Genomic DNA, 26,484 nt, shown 5'->3' with positions numbered 1-26,484 from the left:
CACGTCAACTCCCAGAATTCCCCAGCCAGCCATTCCCTTACAATCAGTTTCACAACTTTCAGGAAGGTACATTATCATCCATTAAAACATCCCTTCATTTTGTACAAAGTCCCCTCAGTGTGCCTATCATAAATTTGGCCACACAGGTTATTATCACTACAAAATTCATCATATTCTGTCCTAATGCAACAATCACAAATTCTTCTTTAAAATATTTTAGAGGTCCATGGTTTGAAACCTCTAATTCTAATTTCTATACAATTGGCACAATTTATAATATAATAGTGTAGCTTGCTTGCAAATTTTATCCCATTCTATGTTTTCCTCATATTAGATTCTGGGAGAAGAGACCTCAATTTTTCCACATTTTCTTCTTTTCTGTCTTCTATTTCATTCTTCAAATAAGGATGGACTATGGGGGTTTTGGCACTCTTTAAGTTTAGCTGTTTCCTTGCAGATATTTCATTACCCAACTAGCTAACACCATCAGTGTCTAGGCTGATTTACTTTGACGCCAATCCATGCTGGTTTAGCCCTAATCAAATCATGTGGTCTCTGCACACTCCTGCAATAAGGATCTCTATATTATAAATGTTATAACATACTAATCTAGTGCAATTTTAAATATTCTTAAGTCACAAACGTGCCATCAAAAGACTTAAAGCTTGTTCAATTTTATCAGAACATCTTCTGAGACCCAGCATTTTCATAATAGTGATGGAGTGAAATATGGACTGTACGTGCTGTGTTTGTATAGTATGAATGTTTACATAAGAGATAAACAGACACACACACACACACACACACACGCACACACTTTGCCTGCATCTGTCTGTGCCAATTCAGCAGGTTTTTGGAATGCTAAACTCCAAACTACTTAGGAAAACCAGCTACATCTTCTCAGGATGGAAGGGAAGTTTAACCCTACAAGCAGTTGTAGCCTCTCTGACATCACAGGACTTGCATTTGCCTCTTCATTCTTTCTGGAAAAATAATGCATTTCTTTCTTTCTTTTTTTAAGAGTGCTTTTAATGTTTTTATTTTGAGAAAGATAAAAGGTGAGGACACCTGGGGACACCTGTGATTACTAATTTTTAAAAAAAGAAGGAAGCAGCAGCAGCAGCATCCGGTTTTGTGAGTTGCATTGACAATAAATTTAATTGCAATTTATATATTTTATCAGGATTCTAACTTACTTCTTGCATAACTGTTAGCCATCTTAAGTGCCAGAAGAATGGCAAGGAAGGGTATAAATAGAAATCATATATAAATATATGCAGTACCATTTCCCTCGACCCATGGAAGAATGGAGGATCAACCAGAATTTCTTGCGAGAAGAATTCCTGCTTGACTACCTCATAGCTTCTGTCTTCCTAGCAGCACACTGGTGTGACTGGGTGAACAAGCTCAGATCCTACCATGTCAGCATCAGTAGTTCAGAAGGGCCAAAGGTAGACATGGGACAATTAGATTTAATGTATATATTATGATGTCATTGGGCAATAAACTGAAAAGTATGATAATGCAGTCAGTAACTGGCCAGCACCTGCACACTGATTGGCTGGCAGTTCTTATGCTCAGCCATTGGATAGAAAGGACAATGTTGATTAGCTGGTGGTTCTCACAGAGCAGTGTTTCTCAACCTTGGCAGCTTTCAGATGTGTGGACTTCAATTCCCAGAATTCTCCAGCCAGCAAGGAGAATTCTGGGAATTGAAGTCTACACATTTGAAAGCTGCCAAGGTTGAGAAACACTGTCATAGAATCTTATTTCTGAAAAAATCTAAAATGGTCAGAACAGCCCAGGAAAACACATTAAATGGGTTTTACATTGGCATCAGAAAGACTTGCAGTAGGTAGGCAGGTTTGGAATTCCCCTGCAGTCTTCCTCTAATGTTAACTTTAACTCAGATGGGTTAACATTATTTTATATTGTTTTTTACTCATATCTGCCATTTTTGTTTTGAGTTATATGTTTAACATTGTATGTCTGAAGGTTTTCTATTATGGTTTCCGCTTCAACTTTGTTCACTGCCCAGAGTCTCTGTGGTGAGAGGGGCGGCCATATAAATAAGAATAAATTAAACAAATAAACATGTTCTTGTTTTGAAAGGAAGATGCCTGCATGATTTTTAAAATAACACAACAGTTGAGTATTAAAGTTATTAAAAACTAATTTTTTGTCACTGCAGGGTTTTGGTGTGGTGATCAACAGCTTGAAATATCTTGGAAAATATTCAGCAGGATCCAAAAGAAAGAGCCACCCACATTGTTGGCTTGTATTGTTAAATCCACACAATCAAGCCAGAAAAAGACTACATGGTGACTTTATTGTATAAAATGGATGCATGGGAACTTACCATTTGCATTAAAAGCGATTGGACTTGGATAGGTTTCATTAGCCTGATAAAAATAAAATGATGGATTCTCTGTTTAATCTGCTTACAGAAAGACTTGTGGTTTGCATTAATTCATGGATATTCTATGTCTGCCTGCCAAGGGGTGCAACACAACATTGATTAGAAGAATGAGGCTTTATTAGAAAGCAGGCCAAATGTTGTTAATGTAGTTGCCAGAGTGTACTTTCAGTCAGGAGTGTCAAATTGTAGCAAGACCCATCTGTTGATCAAAAATGCATGCCTGTAAAATATTTTTCTGGACAGGCAGTTGTTGCAAGATATGTTAAAACAAATATATTCTAATATTTTTACAGCAAAGAGTTGACTTTAGCATCCTATCTTGCTGTTGAAGGGGCTTTTTACTGTATCCTTTTGATGGTAAGAAAATTATAATTTAGTTATTAATGGTGTACAAATATTCTGTTCAAAGATTTTATTTGAAGATGATTCATTTGAAACTATAAATCTGTTCAGTTTCTGAACTGAATAAATGCTGGATTGGACTGATTCTGAACTGAGGGGTTATTATTCTGCATATTGCATCTTGTAGCCCTTTCATCAAAGTATGTTAAGCCCGCAAAAGTAGCTGAGAACAGCAAAGAAACTTGGTCCAGAAACAAGGAAAATTTCTGTTAGTCTCCAGTATTCCCTTGACATTGTGGTGGTGTTTGACCATTTTCATACTGGAGGATTGACAGAAGCAAATTATTGCATTTTGCACTTGCACAACTAGCATCACATTTATTTTAACTTTGTGAGCTGCTAAGGAAATATCTTGGATAAAGAAAACAGATACAAATAGTAGAACGAAGGAAGCTAATGAAATTAGGATATGGATAGATTATGAAATTTCATTTAAATTAGTGGTACAGATAGATAATGATAAACCCTGGGTTGATGGTCTTCTTCATCTTTCCTGTTTTCACTGTGATATGCATTAATTCACTTTACTTTGAAAGATAATAAGCTAGTACTGTTGCATCTGGGGGCTCTCCTCATTACTCTGTGAAGTGGGGCACTAGCCTTCTGCCCCCCAGTCCTATTCTGATGGCAACACTGGCAACAGCTAATGAGATATCAAGGGATGAAATATCGCCTGATTATGTTGTCATTCAATTGGTCACAATGGGAACAGAATGCAGGACTACACAGACCTTTTGTCCAATCCAGCAGAACCCTTATAATCTTTCATCAATGTACTCATGATCTCAGTGGACATTACACCATTCACTGCTCTCATTTCAGATCAATTTGCAAGGCTAGCGCTCAACCCATCTCATGCTACAGAACTGCCTTGTTTAGTAGGCCTAGAAACAAATGTTACATTGTGCCTCACCAGGTTAACTAGGTCCCATCAGTTGGATTTGATTCCTAATACTAAATGGACAAACACTCAACATCTTGACTTGCTTTTAGGAATAACTTATAGCTCTTCCAGGGAAATTCCAGTAATCTATTTGAACCTGCCTACTAGGATTGCAATAAGATTTAGACTCTGGACATCCAATACTCTTATCTTTTCTTAAGTTCTGATTTTAATTCTTTCTGTATTGCTATACCTCCCAAATCTTATTTAGTTATTTTGTATAAACACTATCATTATTGTGCAACAAAAGCACTGTGTGTCATACTTCCCACCAGAATGGGTTCAACTTAGAAAAATATACTGCCCTGAGTAAGAATCTGCTTGGCCACATCGACTGGCCAAAATCTGTTGTAGCATCCTATGGCTTTTTAGGTATGTCTAAAAAATGCCATTGGGATGGAGCAGTCATGTTGGACTAAGTAGACCTAGGGACAACTGGATCAAAATCGTCTTTAATCTCAAAGCTCACTGACGCTTAAGAACCATCCACCATCTTTCAAACTAAATTAACTTCAATCAGTTTTCTCAGCCAGGTGGTGCAGTGGAGAATCTTACATATGGCCCTGAGCTTCCAAGAGAAAGGGTGGAATAAAATACATAATACATAAAGAAATAGTCTAGACAGCTGTAACCCACTCCCTTCTGGGGATCTCATTAAAAAACATCCAAGTTGCTGTGGAGCAAGTGGATTGCAGGTTCTACAGCTTGAGCATATTATATATTAGGATCTCCTTCCCACTCGTCCCCCAAGGCCCATTATAGCCACTGGAATGAATCAGCCAAGAATGCTATGATGAAACAGAGATAGATTTAACATTATCATCTAGTTGTCGATGGGGAAGTACACTTTGATGGGAAATAGATCTGCCTGCTTTCTTAAACTCGTACCTTGGAATAAACTGACAAAGAACACACTTTTTAAAAAAATAAGCACTTTAAAATATTTGAACTGTCTATATTCTGCTAGATGGCTCTTCTCATAATATGAATGATAGTTCTTTCTCAGATATTAAAAGAAACATTGCGTGGCATCAGTTTATGCTTTGCAACAAGAGCAAGAAGCATAGTGACATCCTAATGACTTAAGAAAATGTATTTCTCTTTTGTGTGTTTATGTGTATTTACCTAGAGATTAAACTGAGACTAAGTTTTAAAAAATGGTCAGGTTCTTGCAGGCTTAGAAAAACAAAATAAAAATAACATCAGAGGTGAACATCTGAATAGGAAAACTGTACTGCAGTGGATCAGGGACTCATTTTCAGTTTATAACACATAATGGGTACAGAAAAAATGGTTGTTGATAGTGAGGTCAGGTGGCATGAAACATAGAAAAAGTATATATGAAAAGTATGTTAAATTTTAACTGTTTCTAGCAGGGTTAGGCTTTTTGTGGGGGGGGGCGCGTTGAAAAAAGAACAAGCTTAGTGACATCCTAAAGCCTAAGAAATTTATTATTGCATAAATTTTCAGGGATCATCATTCTCCATTTCATACACATGGAATATAACCCCAAGAAACAATTACTTTAAAAAAAAGATAATCACAATGACTGACTATGACAGCAGTAACTGATTATAAATGCGAACATTCTAGCAATTCTAATTTAAATCTGTGATACCATCTTAATGATTCTAACCAAAGAGGAAGAGAACTTCACAATATAGTGTTCCCTTGTCATTCAAGAACAGCACTTGCAGATTTGCAACAGAATTATTGGCTTCAATGCGCTAAACCACAATGTTTTGTTCAATAAGCCATGATGCTGTCAGAAACTACTATTTATCAAATCCAGTTTAGTGGGTATAAACCCAGCTGCCTCATGGCCTCAGGATCTAGCACTGATACGCTTCAATCCTACTAACAATCTGTACTAATGAAGTTCTTAACAGGCTTTCACACGAGGCTGGTTTATTTCTACTAAGTGAGGAGATAAGCAGAGAAAATTCTGCTCCTTGGCTGGATTCATATATTACACTTTGCCATATTTTGGTTTAACCATAGTTACTGTTTTTGCACTTTTCATGAAGCATAAAGCATAGCTTACAAGTCAGATACTGGTTGCTTTGCAGTTTTGAAAGAGCGGATGGTTTAGGTGACTGAACCATACGAGCAGAGGGTTCGTTGGAAAGGGTAAAGAATGTGTGGTTACATAAAGACATTTCCTCTGAACATAACCTCAGAAGGACATCTGGAAGCTGAGAAGTCAACCTCTCCAGGTATAACCATCATGTGCTGGTGGCCTTCCCCTGCTGCCCTCAGAACTTAAGGCCAAGCAACTGATGGGGTTTGAACTGAATCCTCTTTTGTTCCTACCCTGTGAACATGCTGGGACTTTGCACATTTCATGTGCACACTTTAAAGACAGCCATCTCTAAGGAGGGAGGGAGGGAAGAAGAGAAGTTGTGCAGGATTTCGTGATAAAGGATGGAGCATCCTTCAAAATGTGGGGCCAGTTCCATTAAACATTCCAGAACTCATCTGCTTATACTAATCAAACCTCTAATAATCTTTAGAATCTCACAACTTCATTCTGGCATTTCCTCTCATAGTCCAGCCAAACACCTCTCCCCCTGCCCTTGTCTTCCTTGGCGATTTACTCTACACTCCAGCTGGAGCATGGAAGTTGAGGGAAGCATGAAAAACGATGGATTACAGAGGAAAGTCACGCTAACCATAGTTTTCTAGGACCATGCCAGAGCAATCAGTTAATCAGTCGCTGTATTTGGTCTGGATACTGCACGTCCATTTTAAATAAGGAGATAAGTAGGGAATAGTAACTTGCTGAGATCTACAGCCAACCGATCGTCGCAGTATGGCCTTTGACCTTTTGATAGGGAATGATGGGAGTTTTCATCTTAGGCCTATGTACAGGGGAATGTTCCTTTCCTCTTTCCCCATCCCCTAGTTCATCTGTTCCTGCCTCTTTTCCCATCTCTTAGTATAGTGCTGGCTGGGGAATTCTGGGAGCTGAAGTCCACACATCTTAAAGCCACCAAGGTTGAGAAACACTGCCCTAGTTCATCATGAGGATTTCAGACAGGGATGAAACTACTCTTAAGTAAGCTAGGCAAATAATTGTTGTGGCATTCATCAGAAGTGTGATACAAGATTTCGACTTTCTCCTAAAGTGTGCAATAGTGCAGATAGGTAATTTAGACCCTGGATTTAATACTGTGAAGGGGTGGGACTTTAAACAGCCATGTGCATTACTTCATAGATGAAGTACACATGCTGCATGTTAGGGACAGGAACAGTTTTCCAGTCCTAAAAAAGAAAGGAAAAATACTCTGTGCACGTGTAGTCTCCCATTACCACCAACATAACCATAGGAATAAACCAGAGTCTGCTTTTCCTGAACCAAAGCTAAGCTCATCAGAAGAAAGGCCTTATGTTGCTGTTGCTATGGAAAATGCATATTTTAAAATGGAAAAGATTAAATCAACAAGCCCTTGTAACCATGAACATGCCCCATTGGCACCTGCAGACTATAAAGGAACAAGAAAACAAGACAGAGAGAAGAAAAGGTGGTGGGGATTAGCAGTGGCCTTCTGTTGCTGGAATGAATGCCCATGCCCATTGTTAGGGCACCTATGAGGGGTCAAAAAAAGTCAAGATGAGAGCTGTGACCCTGTGATCAAAGCCCTGCACTTTTTTATTTGCATGTGACACATGTAGAAAAGGGCTTTGAGGATGCAATTGCAGCCACCGTTTTGACTTTTTTGACCCTTCCCAGGTTGATGCAGTCCTCCATTCTATAGTGCAGTGTTTCCCAACTTTGGGAACTTTTAAGATGTGTGGACTTCAGTTCCCAGAATTCCCCAGCCAGCATGGCTGTCTGGGGAATTCTAGGAACTGAAGTCCACACTTCTGAAAGTTCCCAAGATTGGGAAACCCTCCTCTGGTGTACCATTTGCCCCCCACCCCCGTAGCTGTGGGTTCTGAATTTTTGCTGTGAGGCTCTCTCACACCGGCCATAGACAGGAGTCAAAAATTATTTCCCACCACTTTCCTCTGCTTTTTCCTTTCCTTTTCCCTTTTTCTTTTTAGGTATATCTGTCCTACACTTTGGCTATCAAGTGAGTTTTACACAAGCACTGCTGTTTTCCATCAGCTGGGAGTTGAGATGAAAAATCTTGACATTTGCTTGTGCCAAGAACTGCAAGCCAAGGCCCTTGAAACAAACCATTTCTGCAGCTCCAAGAAACCTGAGAGTGTTCCCATCTTGGCCTACTTTACACACACACACACACACACACACACACACACACACCAGTTTATTATCAGCCTGCCAGACAAGAAGGGGTGTTTAGACTGATGTGGCTTTAACGGCTTTGCAAAGAAGGAGAGGAAGGTTCCATATTTCTGGAAATTTTGCAGCTTTTCCAGTGACAGAAAAGAGGGTGGGTTTCTTCTCATTTCTCCAGTGTTGGTGCAGGACAAGGCTGAGCTTCACACTATGGCAGACTAATCTTCCACTTTCCCTCCAAAGGCCGGCATTAGGCTCCATTTCAAAAATGCTCTTGATAGCACATTTTTGGCTGAAGCTGAGCCCGCAAACGAGATGGCTGAGGCCTGGCCTGGATCCTCACAGAAATCCTTGAGTGCCAATAAGGTAATAAGAAAGGATATTAAACCCTGTGGTTTTTCAGGAGTATTTCTAGCACCAGATAGTGACACAGAAGCAGCTAAGTATTATTCTTTGAGAGCGAAACCAGCGGTATGCTACAAGCCACAATGACAAACAGGGACAAAACCTGCATTGCAACAGTGTGAATCCTTGCCTTGCATACTTGCATCTTAGCACTGGATGCAAGTACATAAGGCACATGTACTATTGCAACATCACAATGCATGTTTTTGTCACTGGCCTCTTCAAGGACTTCTATGAGTGGAACTCAATGTAGTCCCCATTAAAGTGCCCTTTATTCCCTCCATTTGGGGCCAAACACCAACATAACAGACACTGAGTCTGATAGCACCTCCAAGGCAACCCAACTTTCTTAGTGCATCAGCTTTTGTGAGCAGCTATGAAGTTGGTTAGTCCTGAAAGTGCTACCAGACTTTGTGTCCACTGTTACCGAGACTAATATTGCTTCTGTCTTCCAAACACCAGTGCAGATTGTGTTGCCCCTATAGATTCTGGATGTACTTACTCAGTCCCAAGCTTCATGTGAGACATTTTATCCAGTGCAGAAGACAGTGCTTGATGGACATTTCTTCTTGCACTTCATTAACTACTCTCTTCCCACCAAACCTGACTGTCCCTCCACTCTTTTCCTGCCTCTTGAATACATGAAAGATCCATCTAGCTTTACATGCCATACAGAGGAATTAGACTACAACTCTTGTAAGTATTATAACTCATAGGAAGACATTTGTAACCATATCCTGGATAGCATCTACGCAAGACAGATCTTACTCCTTCTGTAGTGAAGGATCAGAGTGGTGATAGTTTTCAAAAACAAAATTACTGCTCAGGGGGCAGATGACAAAGAATACAGTGCAGCATTTTTCTGTTTAACACCTAAGCACAAGGCACACTTTATGTCTTTTAGATAACCATGACTTTTAGACAAGCAATACTACTGCCATTGCAGAATCCAATAGCTTTTTTAAAGTGTTAGTACAAATTTCCACTGGCAAACATGCACAAATTTAAGACTACACACACACACACACACACACACACAGAGCCATTGATGTAATCATGCCCTGTCCACCAGTTCTTTGGGGGCAGCAAAGATAAGGGTTACCCTATCTCAGTGTTTCTTGACCTTGGCCACTTGAAGACATCTGAACTTCAGCTCCCATAATTCCCCAGCCAGCGTGGCTGGCTGGGGAATTCTGGGAGTTGAAGTCCAGACATCTTCAAGTGGCCAAGGTCAAGAAACACTGCTCTCGTCTTCTCCTTGTCTTCTTTGCGCTTTGACTGTTCTCTGTCAATTCGTCATTAGAGAACCTGATCAAATCGATTTCATAATCCTTTAAACAGTTTCATGATTTCTACCCAAAACTCTCTGGCTTTATTTCCTCTGTTAATATAAATAGTAAATCCTTTTTCCTAGTAATGTCCAGAATCGTCTGAGGATTCCTGCCCTGGGCAGGGGGTTGGACTAAGAGGCAAAGTCCCTTCCAACCCTGTGGTTCTATGAAGAATTCTGCACTACTTTGGAAACGGCTTTGGAGCTCCATGTACCCACCAGATCAGTCTTGTTGAAGAGCTGAACTGATATATTCTAAGCTTAGCTGTGGTGTAATTAAATCTGGTGTAAAGCTAGATGTTGATTTGCTTGCTATTTGTTGGTTTTGCAGTGTGGAAGTGTGTTGTCCTTGTCTTCTGAGATGTTGTTTTTTTAAACTACCAATCTAGCATCTGGTGGTCTCCTATCCAAGTTCTAACCAGGCCTGACCCTGTTTAGCTTCCAAATTCAGACAAAGTCAGCCAGGTACTGCCACCCTCTCCATAGAGCAGACCAAAGCATTTTGTCAACTTTCCTATTTCTCTAGTTCAGTGTTTCTCAACCTTGGCAGCTGAAGATGTGTGGATTTCAATTCCCAGAATTCCCCAGCCAGCATGGTGGCTGGGAAATTCTGGGAGTTGAAGCCCCCACATCTTCAAGTTGCCAAGGTTGAGAAACATTGATCTAGTTCTTTCATTTCCCTTTGCTCCATTTTCTCAGAATTTTACGTCAGCAGCAGGATCATCTTCAAAGTGTTTCTGAGGATTTGGGAGTCCAAGCCATGGTGGTTTGGAAATGATCTGACAATTCCATTCCTTGGAAACACAGCATTTGCAGTAGGTCAGAGAAACCAGGATTACCCTGGTTCTCTCACGAAAGCAGCCAAGAGGAATGAGGTAAAATTAGTCTCTCCTCTCCCTGTGTGTTACCCACACCACCCATGGAGAAGATAAATGTAAGGGTGTATGAAATATCCACGGTCCAGTAACAATCTACTGTATGAATGACTTGAGATGGGCACAAAGTCTGCACCTAATCTAATCAGTATAGCATGGTACATTTCTGTGTGCATGTGTGTGTATACAAACAATTAAATTCTGTAATACAAATAAATAATTGCTATTTACCTTATGCACTCTCTGTTATGAATACAGTGTATCCCACCTTGACTTGGTTTATCTTGGAAAGTAGCTTATAAACCTTTAGAAATCATCACTCCCTCATAAGATTACCCGAAGAGGGAGAAATAGGATATTGGATTTGATGGATTTTTGATCCACGAAGCTGAATGTTTTATGTCAGTGTGGTCTACATGTGGAAGGATAGGAGCTTGAATGTGAAATCCCATTATGTTTTTCATGGACCACTCAGACTATACAGTCTTTCCAGACAATTTATACAATTTTATTGCAAAAAGTGTCCAACACATAGGGAATAACAGGTATCTTCAAAGAACAAATTGGTAGAAATTTTATGTAATTCCCCAGTAAAAACTATTGTACATTTGTCACTGGAAAAAAACAGCTTAGTTTTCCTACTTTCATCTGATTGAAATTTTGATATTAGTTCATTTATGTAATTGGCCTAGAAGACATATAATCATATTCCCAGCATGTTAGCATATCCATAGTCATTTTTGTGGAATGTGCTTACATAAATAACTTTTTATTGTGTTATCCAGAGAAAAGCCAATTCAAGTAATTTATATTTAAAAAGTGTATCCCTCTGTTCTCCCAAAAATGTGAATTCATGGTTGGTTTGCTGAATTATCCATTCTCCAGTAGATAAAACCAGGTAACTAACTCTCATAAAACAGTAGGGAAACTAATATTAATATACCAGACTAGAGAACAATAAAGACAATTCTTGAGAAAGAGGAAGACCTAACCTGGCCTGCGTATTCTATACATGTGGATAGGGCATGTAGTGATACATGTCGCATTGTTTCTGGATGTTTGCGCCTCCAAGAGCGTGGCACAATATGTGGAATATGGAAAGGTGTTACATGATCTGGCACACCCATTATTTGGCCAAGTACCTCCCACAAAAAGATTGAAATCAAGGAGGAGCTTTTTAGATTGTGCCAAGGAGATTGCTACCACACCTCAAACAGAACGATTAAAAAGATGGAAATCCCAAGCAAAACATCTTTGCGATTGGATAGAACTGCTTGAGGAGTTGCCTGGAGGTTTGGAGGAGGAGTGGACAGTTTGGAGATGTTTAAATAGACTGCACACTGGTTTGGGTAGAACTAAAGATCAAATGGAAAAATGGGGGTTTCTTCCTGAGGACAAGGATATTTATTGTGAATGTGGCACTATTCAAACAATTATCCATCTTTTGCAGTGCCTCTTGAGACCAACATGCACATAGAATGACTTGCTGGTCGGAAATACCTTTGCTATCAATGTGGCCTGGCATTGGGCAAGAATTATATAAATCTGTATTTGTATTAAAGTTTTAAATATTTTAAAATTTAGATTAATAACTATCTCCCTTCCAGTTCCTGCATTTCTGACATGAGACGAGACGAGAAAGAGCAATTACAGAGACAATGTAATTAACCAAAATCAGCCAAATGGAGATTAGTCAAAATCTTTCTTTAGCACTCTTTTTTTTTCTTTTTCTTTTTTACCAATCACCTGGAACCATAATGTGTTTTGTGATTTCTTGGTTTAAAAATAGCATTATACTTACTTTAGATGTCAACTTCATCTCTATTATATCGCTCCAGTGCTGCGACAAAGGGGTGTGTATGTGTGTGTGTGAAGCTCCAAAGGGAAGCTGAATATTTGTTTAGGCCATTGCAATTAGGACCAAAGAACAGTCTATATTTTCTCCAGATATTTTTCAGCTCAAAATTCCTCACCCAATTTTTTCCATCAACAGGATAAAAAAATAAGAATGCCAGGCTTTTTCACTTGGAGAATGATTATTCTGATTTGGAAAACTGGTTATCTCTTAGTCAGTTATCCCATTATGTGCAGTCAGGAATCATACTATTGGAACATGTAGCACTAAGGTGAAAGTCAAGTTGGTTTGCTTAATTGTCTGGCAAGTTCCAAGAATGGCAAAGTTCTTTTTACTAGCAAGGTAAGGCCAGACCATCATACCAGTTGGGTTCATACAACACGCTTAACCTAATTGCTAAATTAATTATGTTCTGAACTCTCACAATATATTGAACCGTAAGTGAATCAAATATGCTGGCTTTGCATAATACACTAAGCCCTATTAAAACAAACTAAGGTTAAAACTAACCAAACTTTGTATATATACCTCCTAGGTTTTTCATTGGCTTGATTGTGTAACCCAACCTCTATCTAATAAGTAGCATAAGATGGTGGAATTCCAGGAACTGTGGACAAATTAGGAAAATGAAACTGTAGGTCTTGTGATATGGGAATAATTGTGTTTCCTCACTCCTATGTCCTCAGTTGCCAACTCTTTAATCCATACACATCATGGGGAAAAACAATAAAAAATGAAACTCCATTCACTTGGATGGAGCATAGAGAAGAGATTGCAACTAGGACAATCCTCAGGGAAAAAAATAATTTCTGTCCCATCTGTATTGCTCCACAAGCTTGAGATGTGGATTAACACAGTATAGTGTTATTCATCCGCATAGGCTTCCCAACTTTTCTTAACTCAGCTGAAGTAAATGAAACAACACATCTCCATTTTTCTGTATGAATCAGAGTGAAGAGAATACATTTGGCAAAACTGACAAAGGGAAAGCCTGTGCCTGATTCCATCCCTGTTGTCCTAAGCATTTGTGTCTCTCAACCCAATGGGCTTTCCAATTGCAGCTCTCTTCTTATTTCTTTGCAAGGAATAGGGAAAATAAAAAACACTGCAATCTAGACAGTCTTTGAAGAGAAAATGCAGTCCTCCTCACTGCCCCCAAATGGCATAATTGGGAGGGGAAGGAAATTTAATTGTTATTTAGGGCACTGAGTGGGATACAACTCAGAACCCATGAATCATTGATTTCAGTAGGAACTAAGAATGCTTTGAAATTTGGAAGGACAATTGTAAGGTTTAGGACCTAAAGACTTAAAAGGTCACCTCCACTCTTACCTTCCCATGCATGCACTACAGTCAGCTGGGTGGACACTACTCATGATCCAGGGTTTGGTTTAAATCACAGTAAAAGAGCAAGGAATTGGACTTTCTCAGTGGCAGTACCCAGTGATGGAACTCTGTCTGGTGGAAAGCATGGCCCCTCCTGCCAGCTGACCACCAAAAACATGCCTCTCACCAAGGCATTTATATATTCAAAAAACTGTTCTAGGACAGTTCTGCCTTTCTGATTGCCTTTCAGGTTTCACTGCTTGCATTTGTGCGGGTTTTCTTTATTGCTGGTTTTATTTAAAGCATTATTCTATTGTACACAACTCTAAGCTACCCTGTTCCCAGAAGAGCGGTATAGAAATTAAATAGATAAAGGAAGACATAGCTCAACATCATCAGTGGGTGATAAAGTCTTTAGTTGAGTTGGAATGTACCCTATCCTCCCCCTTTTTTCCCCCTTTGCCATGAGCACACATTCCTCTAGTCTCTTAGGCTAGAAACCTTCACTCTTTTCTCCCCAAAAGTGCTTGAAAGTAGAATCAGATCCCCCTTTGGGTGCTGGAAACCAGCTCTGATTTAAAAGTGGGGGTGGGTGATGAGCGACATAGGTGGGGAAAAGAGAAAAGAAAATGAAGTGGACAGAAGCCAAAAATAACTTCAGTTGAAAAGGGTAAGATACAATGGACAAGGTGTAGTGTGTTGGCTAGCGCTGAGCTGAGCTGCTTCAAAAGAATCCAGTTTGAAATGGATCAAACTGCAAGCTAGAAGTATAAACACTTGGAGGAAGTTTGGCTAAAGTTAAATCATGCTTTATTTTAAAAGCTCTCTCTCTGCCTTTCTCTTCCCCACCCCCTCAACCCGTCATAAAATGGAATGGCTCCATCTGAAAAGTGAAACTAAGATTGGAAACAGTCTACGGTCATTAAGAATATGCTTGCTTTCTCCCCACTCATTCTCCCTCGCCTCCCACCCCCAGATCTTTTCTTTGGCTTTTCCACTAAAATATCAACTGGCTCCACTGTCAGGAGCAGGAAACATTAGCAATAAGTTCATAGATTTACATTTTCCCCTGGGAAATACAGGAATATCCGAGATCAAAAGTTGGAAAAAGGACTTGTTTTTGTACAGAATGATTTGCAACTAGTCTTCATCGTGGGGAGACAGTAAACTACAGACCCTTTGCTCTGTCTTTTTCAAGTTCTTTCTCTTTGGGCTCTTTCCCCCACCTTTTTCCCCCTACTGTCCATAGTTGGATAAAGCTGGAGGGAAGAGGAATCCAACTGGAAAAATGAGGACCGCCTTCATGCTTAAGAGATTCCCCCTTCCAAAGTGATTTTTTGGAAAGGTTGTGACATGGATGGGTTGTTGTTCATAAAAGATGAGATAGTACAAGCACACTGACTGAGCCACCATGGGAATTATGGTCCAGTGGTACTAAGGTTGAGAAAGTCTGTTCCATTTTCTAAAGGTAACAAAAGCTGGTGTCCCATTCTGGAAATCCCTCCTGTTTAGAATAAAATGAGTTTAACATAATAGCTGTTACCACCACAACTGAAAGCTAATTTCTTATTTACAAATAAGAATGTAACTACTGCACTATGAAAGTGGGTAACTGCATAATCCTACCTATGTCTGCTCAGAAATAAATACCATTATTTTTAGTAGTACTTTATTCAGAAGAAGCCTGTAGTGGTTGGAAGGAGAGACCAGAGAAGGAAAACCACCATTTTCTTAGATGGAATTTTCATGTTTTCTTTGGGGGTGGGGGGCAGTCCTAATGGAAGAACAGATAATTACATCAAGTACAAGATTATTCCAGAAATATATTCAGATGAGTGTTGGAATCTCTAAATAAAGTTTTTGACCTACCCCAAGTAGACAATAGTAAATCAGGACTGTCCATTCTATTTTACAATTCACTTTCACAGACCAACTGTGTGATCACATGGCCATTGTAGGATGTGTTAGAATAAAAGATGTACCCTTGAAAGAGCCTAGAATGCTTTGCAAACATTTTTTTAAAGATAGATGGGACATCTTGGCCACCTCATAAAGCTTATAAAATGCAATGCCCTTCTGACCACACCAAGGTTTTTTGCTGGGAAAGTATTTATTCTGGAAATTGTTCTGGTTAGTGTTTATACAACTTGGAATCCACTTGAAGCAAAATATCCAATTTTGCTCTTACAGTGTTTTAATTTCTAGACCCCCGAATGTCTTTTTTTTCTTCATACCAACAGACAAATTAGGAGATTCTGCAGAATGCATTTGGAAAGAAGAGGCCAAAAGGACAGTTCCCATTACATGAGCAAAAGTCTAGGGATGGGCAATGGTTGACCCTCCAGATCCTGCCAGTCCACCGGCAAGAGATCATGGGAGCTGCAATCCAAAGTCTTCTACCCACCCTTGGTTTAACCCAGGTTATGATCAGTTCAGTCACTATGGAAGCTGGCTTATGTTTGACCTGGATTGTTTTGAAATGTTGATATTCTACTTCTGCTTCAAAATGAGGCAGGATAGGGGTTGGAAATGTGGTCAGCCCTTCTTTAAGCCAGCTCCCCCACTTAGGGAGAGTTTAGGGCTGACTCTGCAGAAGAGGCATCATGGGGACTTTCCAGTTCATGGTTTACTCACTTAAACACTTTTCAAAATGCCACATTATTTACCTAAGCCTTGCCAAAATCCTGAAGACAGCCAGACCTAATATGTGTTCAGACTGTTATTTTTTATGAGGATAGTGACAATCCTTGCCTGATCCATGGGTCTTTAATAGTTGATTGTGTGAATGGTGCTGCCCTGAGCAGACTCCAGCCTATCTCATCCTTGCCTAGTCTCCTGGAAAGAACATCTCAGATGAGTGGATTTGGTTTTCCAGCTTTAACTGAGAATAAATGGAAGAGTTGAGGCCATATTGGTTTAGATTGGTGGTTACGTATAATTCAAGTGCCCTACTTATTTTGATGCTCTCTTCAATCTTCTGTTGCATCATTTTGCAAAGATTACAGCCACAGAAAAGATAGACAGCATGGAACTTCTTTTTTACACTCTGCTCTTTGGTAGTATCACTGGCTAATTTTATCTGTTGCTGCATTTTTGTCCTGCCCTTTCTCTAGGGACTCTGGACAGCAGACAAGATTTTCTTTCCTGCAAGATTTATTCACGCTACAATCCCAAGAAGTGGATCAGGCTGAGATTCAGTGCTGACTAGCTCAGGGCCACATGAAGAATTCAGCCTAGAATTGCTAATGCAATCCTTACCCACTATCCTTCCTTGATGGTGGAGTCACTACTGTACTGTACTGCCTGTTTGGAAGAGATTCTGAGCGATACTATGCATTTTTCCTCTTACTTTTAGCTCTCCCAGTTTAGGTATTTCCCTCTCAGAACATGTCTCCAGCAAGACAGCTGAATGTTCACTACTTGCATGGCTATTTAATTCCAGTGTTGCAACTTTCTGAGCACGCAACCGCTGTGAGCAGAAGGAAGCACTTTCAGGAATTCTGCCTTTGAGACAATGCCAGAGTGATCATGCCAAAGGTCCTTGAGAAGGAAAAGCTGTTCCTGGGCCAGAACACTTTGTGAGCAGTTGGGTTCGCTGGTGACAGTATGGACGATGGGCTGCTTTTTGAGGTAGAGATACAGTGAAGGGTCTGCAGAGAACAAATGCTGTGAGCCATCCAAGGGTGAGGAAAGCATAATTTGATTAAATGTCCTATGCTGGGTAGCTGTTTGAAACAGGAAATGTATTGACATTTACATCCGGTCACTCAATCCCTCTATTTTGAACAGAAATACATTATCTTTTCACGTTCTCTTTCTCCTCCTAACTGGCACCGATGGGATTTTTTTTTCTTAAAGCAAATAGCAGCATTGGGTATGGTTATGGGCATCTTGGAACAAGAGAAAATGACTTCTTTCCATCCATTCAAGTCCTATATCCTACATATTTCTGGCATCCATGTGTACACTGATTTCATTACAGCATATTTAAATGGTGGTCTCACATCCTATTCAAGAGCAGGAGAAATGACTGGTCATCTGTCTGAATCCCGAATTTGCATGTACAATGAGCAGCCTGGTTAGTTGCAAGGCAGAGGTTGGACTGGGGCAACAGGATTAGGAATCTATATAGTTATAGCTATGCTATGATTCAGTCAGAGTCCAGATTCCAATTCTAAAAAAGGACTGTTTCCAGTCTGCCCTGTAAATCTAGCTTCCAGTAAAAAGGAAGCTCTCTCTAATTGGGAAAATGGGTAGGCAGATTAAATGAGTATGTGATCACTGAGAATTAAGATACCCTAGGGTGAGAAGGTTCTTGCTTTGAAACATAGTGGCTTCAAAGGGAATCCTTTCAAGTAGGGCATCCAATAGCTTCTAAAATCCTACATGCAATTTCAGGACCCATATACATCTAGATCGTCTTGTGATGGATCCCAGGCAGCTCAAGTTCTGCTTTCTGGAAACATGTGATCAGGCATTCATCTTGTGTCATTGTTTAAAATTTTTAGCCACTCCAAGTAATGAATCAGGAGCTTGGATGCAATTGGAGAACAATACTTGATTAGGAGGACAATGTTGCAATTGGTGGGTATTAAACAATCTCATGACTAGTGGAGCTACATTTTAAACCTGATGTTTGATCTATCTCTGTTTGGAATAGGTCTTAGTAAAGGGCTGTCCATCTGGCAGAGATGCGAAAAGCTGAGACACCCCCCCCCCCGACTTTCTCTCTTTAAAATGCACTCACATAAACTGTGCTTTCAGAATCCCCAAAGGTCTGTTAATGTTATAGAGGGAGAAGAAAGGAGTTGGAAGGTCCTGAAATTCATGTCGGAAACACTCCAGAGAAAACTATAAATGTTTTTGGGATGAACCACAGACTCTGAAGGATCAAGCTGGGGAGACTATTTATTTTCCAGGCTATTTTAAACATTGGTCTGCTTCAGATAACAGTTGCTTGTGGTGGCAGACAGGAGCGTGGGACTGGTGGATGAGAACTCATGCCAGATCCATTTCTGGGGAGTATTTCCTCTCTACTTTGATAAATCTGACTTGTCTGCTCTACCAGGTTACTTCCTTTGGAGTTCTCCATTATAACTTATTAAAATTGCCTGCATGCAGCACCAAGGGGTCCATGGAACATCCTGTCCTGGCAATCCATCGTTCCTGTTATCTCTGAAACTGACAATTCCCACATGGGACAAAATGGGGGGTGGATACAAAAACATCTTGAGAAGAAGCAGAAATGTCCAGCAGAAACTGCCAAAGTTCTATGGCAGAACTGTTCAACATGGAAACAGTGGGGATGTGCTAAAAAATAACCTGGGAGCAGAACCAAGATTCATGAAAACATGAGTTCTTTCCTCTACAGAAGAGTCTGTTTTCACCTGACAGCACTGCCTTTTGTTCTTGGTAAGTTCCATGTGCAAAGGAAAGAGCGAGCAACTCCCCAACATGGCCTGACCCTCTCCAAAATGTATCCAACTGCAGGTGATCTGATAGGAAGCTGCTCCTCAATTGCAATGTACCAGTTGTGAAGGGTTTTAGGGTGATCCAAAAGGGAAGAAATAAAAATGAGATGGTCATCTCCAACTCTTGTCTGGCGCATGTATATGCTGCCTGTTTCAGAAGATGGGATCACAAGCTTTAGATCTTCAAAACCTCATCATTCCATCCCAGCAAAAGAGATCAGAGCATGGAACAATATTTTATATGCATCCCGCTCATGGAAATGTCTGTTCCTCTGGATGTCTCTTGGGTGCCAGCCTAAGGCCCATGAAAAAGTCAAAGGTACAGTTTGATGCAGAGAGAAATGCAGTAGTGTAGGGCTGCTGGTTATTCTTTGGAGCTTCTTGCACAGGTTGCAAATTGATTGGACTCTATGTCCAATCACACACACACACAATCTCATATCTCAGAGTGGCAAGCTACTTGTTATGGAACCAAAACAGTCCACCCACACCCAAAATAGGAAGCTATCAGCAGCCTTTGGGAAACCCCAACATTTGTATATATAAATAAGAGCTCTGTAAGGCCCAAACCTCCAAAATGCTTCCTATCTGAAACTAAACACTTCAGCATTCTCTCTCTGTTTGAAATCTCTCCCATCAACACTTAGATCATGAAGAAATCATTAAGATTTGATTTCCTTTAAATTAAAGACCCAACGCCAAGCGTCTCTTGTTTCTGACAAAAGAAACAAGAAAAACAGAGCAATTATAAAATACGGTTATAAAATACATCAACCTAGGTTGGGTTTTGTATTTTCCTTTACTGTTTTCCCCCTTGTTTTCTTCTCCTGCTTTTCTTTCTGATAGCCTTCCCATTAATTTGGGGAGAGGGGACAGATATGGTAACTGTTTTCTTCTGTTTTGGTTTTTATTTTAACTCCAGAATGACTGTCCTATTCTTTTTAAATATTCATCTTGCATGCCCTGATGGATGGAAAAATTTTTAAAAGTCTAAAACAGAAATTGGTAAGCTGTTTTTCTTGCTGTGATGCCACCATGAAAACCTTTTCCCTGTCTCTTAATCCCCAGAACAGTTTTACACTTTGGGGGGGGGGGGGAAGCTGCTTGTTTTGCTTTGCCTTTAAACAGCAAGCAATGAAGAAACAGGTGAACACAGGAAATAAACTGAGCACTTAGTAAGGCCAAACAGTCCAGCTGGGCAATGGGGGAGGAGAAGCACAGACTACAGCCTAGAGTAGTGTTTCTCAACCTCAGCAATATTAAGATATGTGGACTTCAACTCCCAGAATTCCCCAGCCAGCATATGTGGATTTCAACTCCCAGAATTCCCCAGCCAGCATAAGCTTGGCAATTTGTAAGATGGGAGATTCAGGGCAGACAGAAGAAAATTCATCTCACTGTGAACTTTACCGCCTTAAGATGCAATAATGGTCACTAACTTGGATATTAGATAAATTCATGAAGGGTAAGGTTATTCGGCATCTAGTCATGATGGTTCCATATTACCTCCGCCAGTATCAGAGGTAGCATATCTCTATACTAGCTGCTCATAATACAGCTGGGAGAAGTGCTTCTGTATGCATGATTTTCTTCTAGCCACAGTTAAAACAAGATCCTGGACTAGGTGAGACTTCGGTCTGTTCCAGAAGCATTCTGCTTAGGTTCTCATGACAGTTAAGCCAGCATATGACACATTGATACATGCATCTTCTTGTTTCATCTGCAAAACCAAAAGGCAACCATGCTTTCCCTGGGAGTGATCCATTCATTTGTTTTAGCTATCCTAACCCAAATTATCCGAAACAGCCCTGAAGAGGCTGGGCTGATGGGACTGCTGAGCGATGCTTCCTGCACGTGCTTCGGCTCAAGGTGCTGAATAGCCTTAACCTCTCCCATGTGGGCTTAATCAGGGAAGATCTGCTTCCCAATGGAAGCATTCTGCATCACGTTCATTCTATAAACTCCTGCTAAGGTGCTAATTTTATAAGGTCCCTACCTGCCAATCTGGGTATAGTTTTAAGGATTGGGTTGGAACTAAATTATGGTTCAGAACATTTCTGCCCCACTTCCCAATAGATTGTCTGTGCTTTTCCAAAGGGTGAAATATGGAAGAGACTGGAATACCCTGCTACATTTTTTTCTCTACCTGCTATGCAGTGGTTCTGCATGGGATTTCACTTGCCGCACATAACAGAAAGAGGAACCAAAGTATAATATCAGTGACTCATTCTACAACATTTCCCCAACCAGTTATGTTTCAAACAGGTTTGGTTTGGTTTGGTTTGGTTGGACTTGAAAACCCATAACCTCAAGGTATATTGACTAAGATTTATGGGAGTTTTAGTCTAAACCATCTGGAGTATACCATTTTGGTGGAAGGCTGATACAGTGAGATATAGCATAGTACTTCTACAATGGAATCTTTTAGCCTGACCAAAGATGTCAAATAACACATGTTGAAGTTAGATGAGCTGGGGTTTTGTGGTTAAGAGATGTGCAGATTAGGTAATATCTGCTCAGTTTTTGCTCTGAAGGGGAGAGGTTTTCTGTCTCGCTGGCTTTTTCCTGTGAATTCTTATCATAAAAATCCATAGAAAAAAAATCACCAGGTCATTCAGAAGGTTGGGTTGAACTTGCTTTATGTATTGTATGAGGTAGTGGCCACCTGGTCCATCCAGGAAGCATTGAAGGAGAGGCAGTATCTTTGTGAAGAGTGCTTCTTTACCATGACCATGCAGGATCCTTTAGACACTAAAAAAATGAAAATGGAAGACCCTCTACTGAGAATAAATAAGTGCAATCGCTTGTGCCCTTGTGGTTTTTTAACAGTGGTATTTGAATTCTTTCTGTATGGTTAGCATTTCTGCTGTCATGCTGGGAGTGAGCACCCCAAATTCTTTCCCAGTGTGATCTATAGCAGAATTCTTTTCTATTCCTCCATGAAGGGGCCACTCTAAAGCCTGAGGCTCAATGACAATAATGGCATAGAAAGGGAACCCATAGAAAGCATGGCCTTCATGCAGAAGAACCAAGTTCTTCCTTCCTGAAAAAGATGGAAAAACATCTACATCGGTCTTTGGAAGCCACTGTCAGTCAGAGAAGACAATACGAGACTAGGTGGAGCAGTTGTCTGCCCTCTTCATGAACACAGCCTCCAAGTGATTTCCTTACAAATGGTTGCACACATAAACACACAAACATGGTGAGCTGTTGATGACTTTCCTCAGATATGAAGATGGGTAGGCAGGTGGGCTCACAAAGAAATAATAAATAGTACACTTTATCTGTTGTGGTGGACTCTCTAAACAAGTCAAGGAAAATCCTGTTTCAGTGAGAACCACTCATATGCTCACTGACCACAAAATGCTACTGGGGAGGAAGAAAGAGAAAATCAAGAGAATGAAGGAAATAATATGGATTTTCCTTCAAGGGAATAGCTGGCTGATGGGAACCTGACCAGCTCCCTAGTGCAAAACTCCTTTTCATATGACCTCATCCTAGACTAGCTTGGATGGATGAACAATAAGATGCTCACTTACTAATAACTGTTACATGAGCCTTACCAGAAAAGAAGCTGTAGATGTAATGTGTAAGCAAATTTCCTCAAATTAAGCTGCAAGTCTTTCCCTCAGGCCTGAGTGAGCTTGACCTGAAGCTATCATTCCCAGTTGCATCACCTACTTCACACATTCTTGAGGTTTAGACTGGGTTCACTTGTGACTCATGAAGCCAGGCTGGCAATGTCTGAGTGTGAATCTTTCTTTTTGAAGGAAAGAATGTCTGACTGGAGGCTTGTTCCATTTTTCTCTACAGTCCTCATGAGAATTTACTCATCTTTCCTCTCACCAGTGCTTGGATGATAATTCATAGGCTTATACCAAGTTAAACTTGCCTTATACCCCAAAGTGTCTATCTATTGATCTTTTAAAATGGAGAGGCCAGAGATAGAATATGGGACTTTTTGCAAACAATACATGCACTTGACCACTGAGCTGTGGCTGCATTCAGGCACTAAACCATGATTTGCTTCAACCATGGTTTATTAACAAGCCATTGTGCCTGATTCCCTGATATAGCTACACCATAAGCCATAATTTGCATGCCACAATGGCTGGATTCACACAACACACTAAGCTGAAGGAGGAATGCAGGATACTTCTCTTGAGTCTTAAGGCATGTCACAAGCCTTTGCTCATTCTGACAACATACCTAAACAATTTGTGACCCTTCTACCACACTCCTAGTCAAAATTCAGGCCACAGACTTATTTTATGGCCTACAAGATGCTTGGCTATCTTGTAGTTCCTAGCAAGAAGAAAAACTGGACAATTCTCAAAACCCCACACCTGATGGATGCCTTGCACTTAGCTTGGTGGATCACAAATCATGAAAGTGGCACAGCGCTACAAACAACTCAAGGAATTGAAGCCATGTCAATCTCATTATATTACAGATCTCACTGATAAAGAGTTGCAGCCCAACTCCTCTACAATCTTGGGGGAAAAGATAGCTGCAGAAAAAGGTTGCAAACATTTGCATCCCTGTGTGCTCTGAAGCATCTTTTAGAACCGTGTTCCTCAAACTTGGCAACTTTAAGTTGTGTGGACTTCAACTCCCAGATTCCTCAGCCAGCCATGGGGAATTCTGGGAGTTGAAGTCCACCCATCTTAAAGTTGCCAAGTTTGAGAAACACTGTTTTAGAATCAAATCTGAAGCCCTGCACAGTAATACAGCTTTTACAACCTCCTAATAAAATGTTTGCAACTGCTCCTGCCTGATAAAAGGGTTATCAACTCTTGGAGTTTGGGGAAGGGGTTGATCATATACTTTAAGAGCAGCCTGGGAGACAAAAAGTAAGCTGATGAACCTACAGGGTGTTCTCCAACCACTTCGAAGTCCACCTGCTTGCTTGGCGTTAAGGAGGCTGACTGAGAGTTGATGGGAATTGAAATCCCAATGCCTCTGCAAGACACCATATTGAGGAAGGCTGGTCCAACATAATCTAATCAGATGCAAAGGACATCTTCACGTTAGCTGTGAAGAAGTGCCCTTTCTCAGCACAGTGCAAGCCTCTCTTTGCATCTGCTGCTCTTTGGACAGAAAACTGTTTCTTTTGGAGAACTCAGGGCACTGCACTCTCCATTTGCTCAGCCTAGAGCCATGTTCTAACCTACTCCCACGTCATCTCCACCTTTTATATTTATGAGACAGTGATTTCCTTCTGCAGAGAGGTAGCCAGTATTATGAAAATGCAGCCTTTCATTTCAACAGAAAATGATTGTGGCTTTATTTTGCCCTGCAAACAAAAAAAAAAGGGGGGGGTCAGAGCTGGACTGATTTGTTTATCACATTGGCTTTAGGTCAAGCATGGTCCAGAATGATAAAGGATAGCAAGTAATAGCCCAGTATTTATTATAACATCATACTTATGGAATCACCGGTATGTTTTGTATTTGGATATTGGACCCGTTAACGGTGTGGCAAGGTCTGCACCATTGGATGCAGATCCAGAATCATAGTTTTGGGGGCGGGCACCAAATTCAGCATCATTCATGTGTTTAAAAAAGTAAATGACACTGCAGAGTAAGAGGAGAGAAAAAAAAGTAGGGGGCAGAAGTGTCAGGAGGAAGTTATCAAGAAGACAGAAATTGGGGGATTGGGCAATCTGTAGGCCAGCCACAGAGACCATCTTATCCAGACTCTCCTCTGTCCCGACAATACCACAGAGACACACTGAATAACCTTCACTAATCAAGTCAGCCCCAAACTACCATCAAAAGAAATTCTCAAGCAACCTGAGATGAGATAGAGAAACAGAAGCTGCTTTCAGAAAAGTAGAAACTGTAAAGCAGCTTTTGGCACTGCATTAGCAATAACTGCTCTAAATCCCAGGTTTTGAGGGCCACAGAATGTTGAATAAGGCAAATTTGGTCCATGGAGTGTTTTCCACCCAGATGTTCTGCTGCCCCAAGTCAACTGAGAATAATACTGTACCAAAGTCTGTCCTTGTTCCCTAAACATACATTTTCCCCTCTGAAGATTTCTGTTTTTTCTACCTTATTTTTGGGATGTTTGAGAATGTGTGAGTTCTTCTGAGGACATTTTTGAGTGTACTGTATTGTTGCAAAGTAGCAGAGTGCTGATGTAGAGATTATTTGCTGCTACTGATCACTCCCTCTTATTGTAACCTCCCTGGATACCCCATTTCTTGAACTGGAAATACCCCGTGGGTGGGTGGGGGTTGCCTTAGAACAGTGTTGTCCAAACTTGGCCACTTTAAGATGAGTGGACTTCAACTCCCAGAATTCCCCAGCCAGCCATGCTCATTCCACTCATCTTAAAGTGGCCAAGTTTGGACAACACTGCCTTAGGATTTAATGGGAGTGAGGGAAGCTGCAGACCATTGGAGAGAAAATTGTATACCCACACATATCCCTTGGCCTTCTTGTAACAAAGGTGAGGATTTCAGTGAAATGTTCTTCCGCTTTGGGAAAAAGGGAACAAGGAATTTCTTTTCCCTCAGATGGAATGAGAGGGGTTTTGTTTTACAAAGGATGCGAAAACTTCAACACAACTCTCATTAAAAGGAATGGAAGGGGGCAGAGGCACGCAGTGAAACTCTGGTGCACGTTTTCATTCGCTACAAGGAAGTTTAAAATCAGGGATCCAGCAGTACCTTTCCCAGCTAACAAGTTTTATTAAAAGCCATAAGCTTTCGTAAGCTGCAGCTCACAAAAGCTTATCATTTAATAAAATTTGTTAGTCAGAGAACATCTACCAGACTGCTGATTTTTTGCTCCCATTAACTAACCAGACTCTCCTCTTACAATGGCTTCAGGAAAGTTTGTGCAGGAGAACTTTCTTCCACCATCTGAATCCCCCAAGTCTGCAGCATTATAGCTCACCTCATCCTTAGTCAATGGGCATGCTTTCTGGGGATGATGGGAGTTGTAATCCTGTGTAATCACAGAGCATCTCTTGGGGTAGGTAGTCTTCCTAATATGTTAATTAAAGGGAAAGCATTTGGCTTTCCTACTTCAAAATGACTTCTTCCAGCCCTGACCTAAAACACTGACATCTCTCTTCCCATTCATCTTTGGCAAAATGCTAGGAAGTGACCCCCCTTCTCATTGCAGATCCCTTTTCAGTCAGTGGGCAGCAACTCTCTCCTTAACGGAGGCTGTTGCCAACAAGCTAATTAGGTAATGATAT

The sequence above is a fragment of the Python bivittatus genome, unplaced genomic scaffold (genome assembly GCF_059951505.1).
Source record: "Python bivittatus isolate LINGU-HERP-01145 unplaced genomic scaffold, Pbiv_v1 ctg000700_np1212, whole genome shotgun sequence".
Lineage (NCBI taxonomy): Eukaryota > Metazoa > Chordata > Lepidosauria > Squamata > Pythonidae > Python > Python bivittatus.
This window is presented reverse-complemented; position numbering follows the sequence as displayed.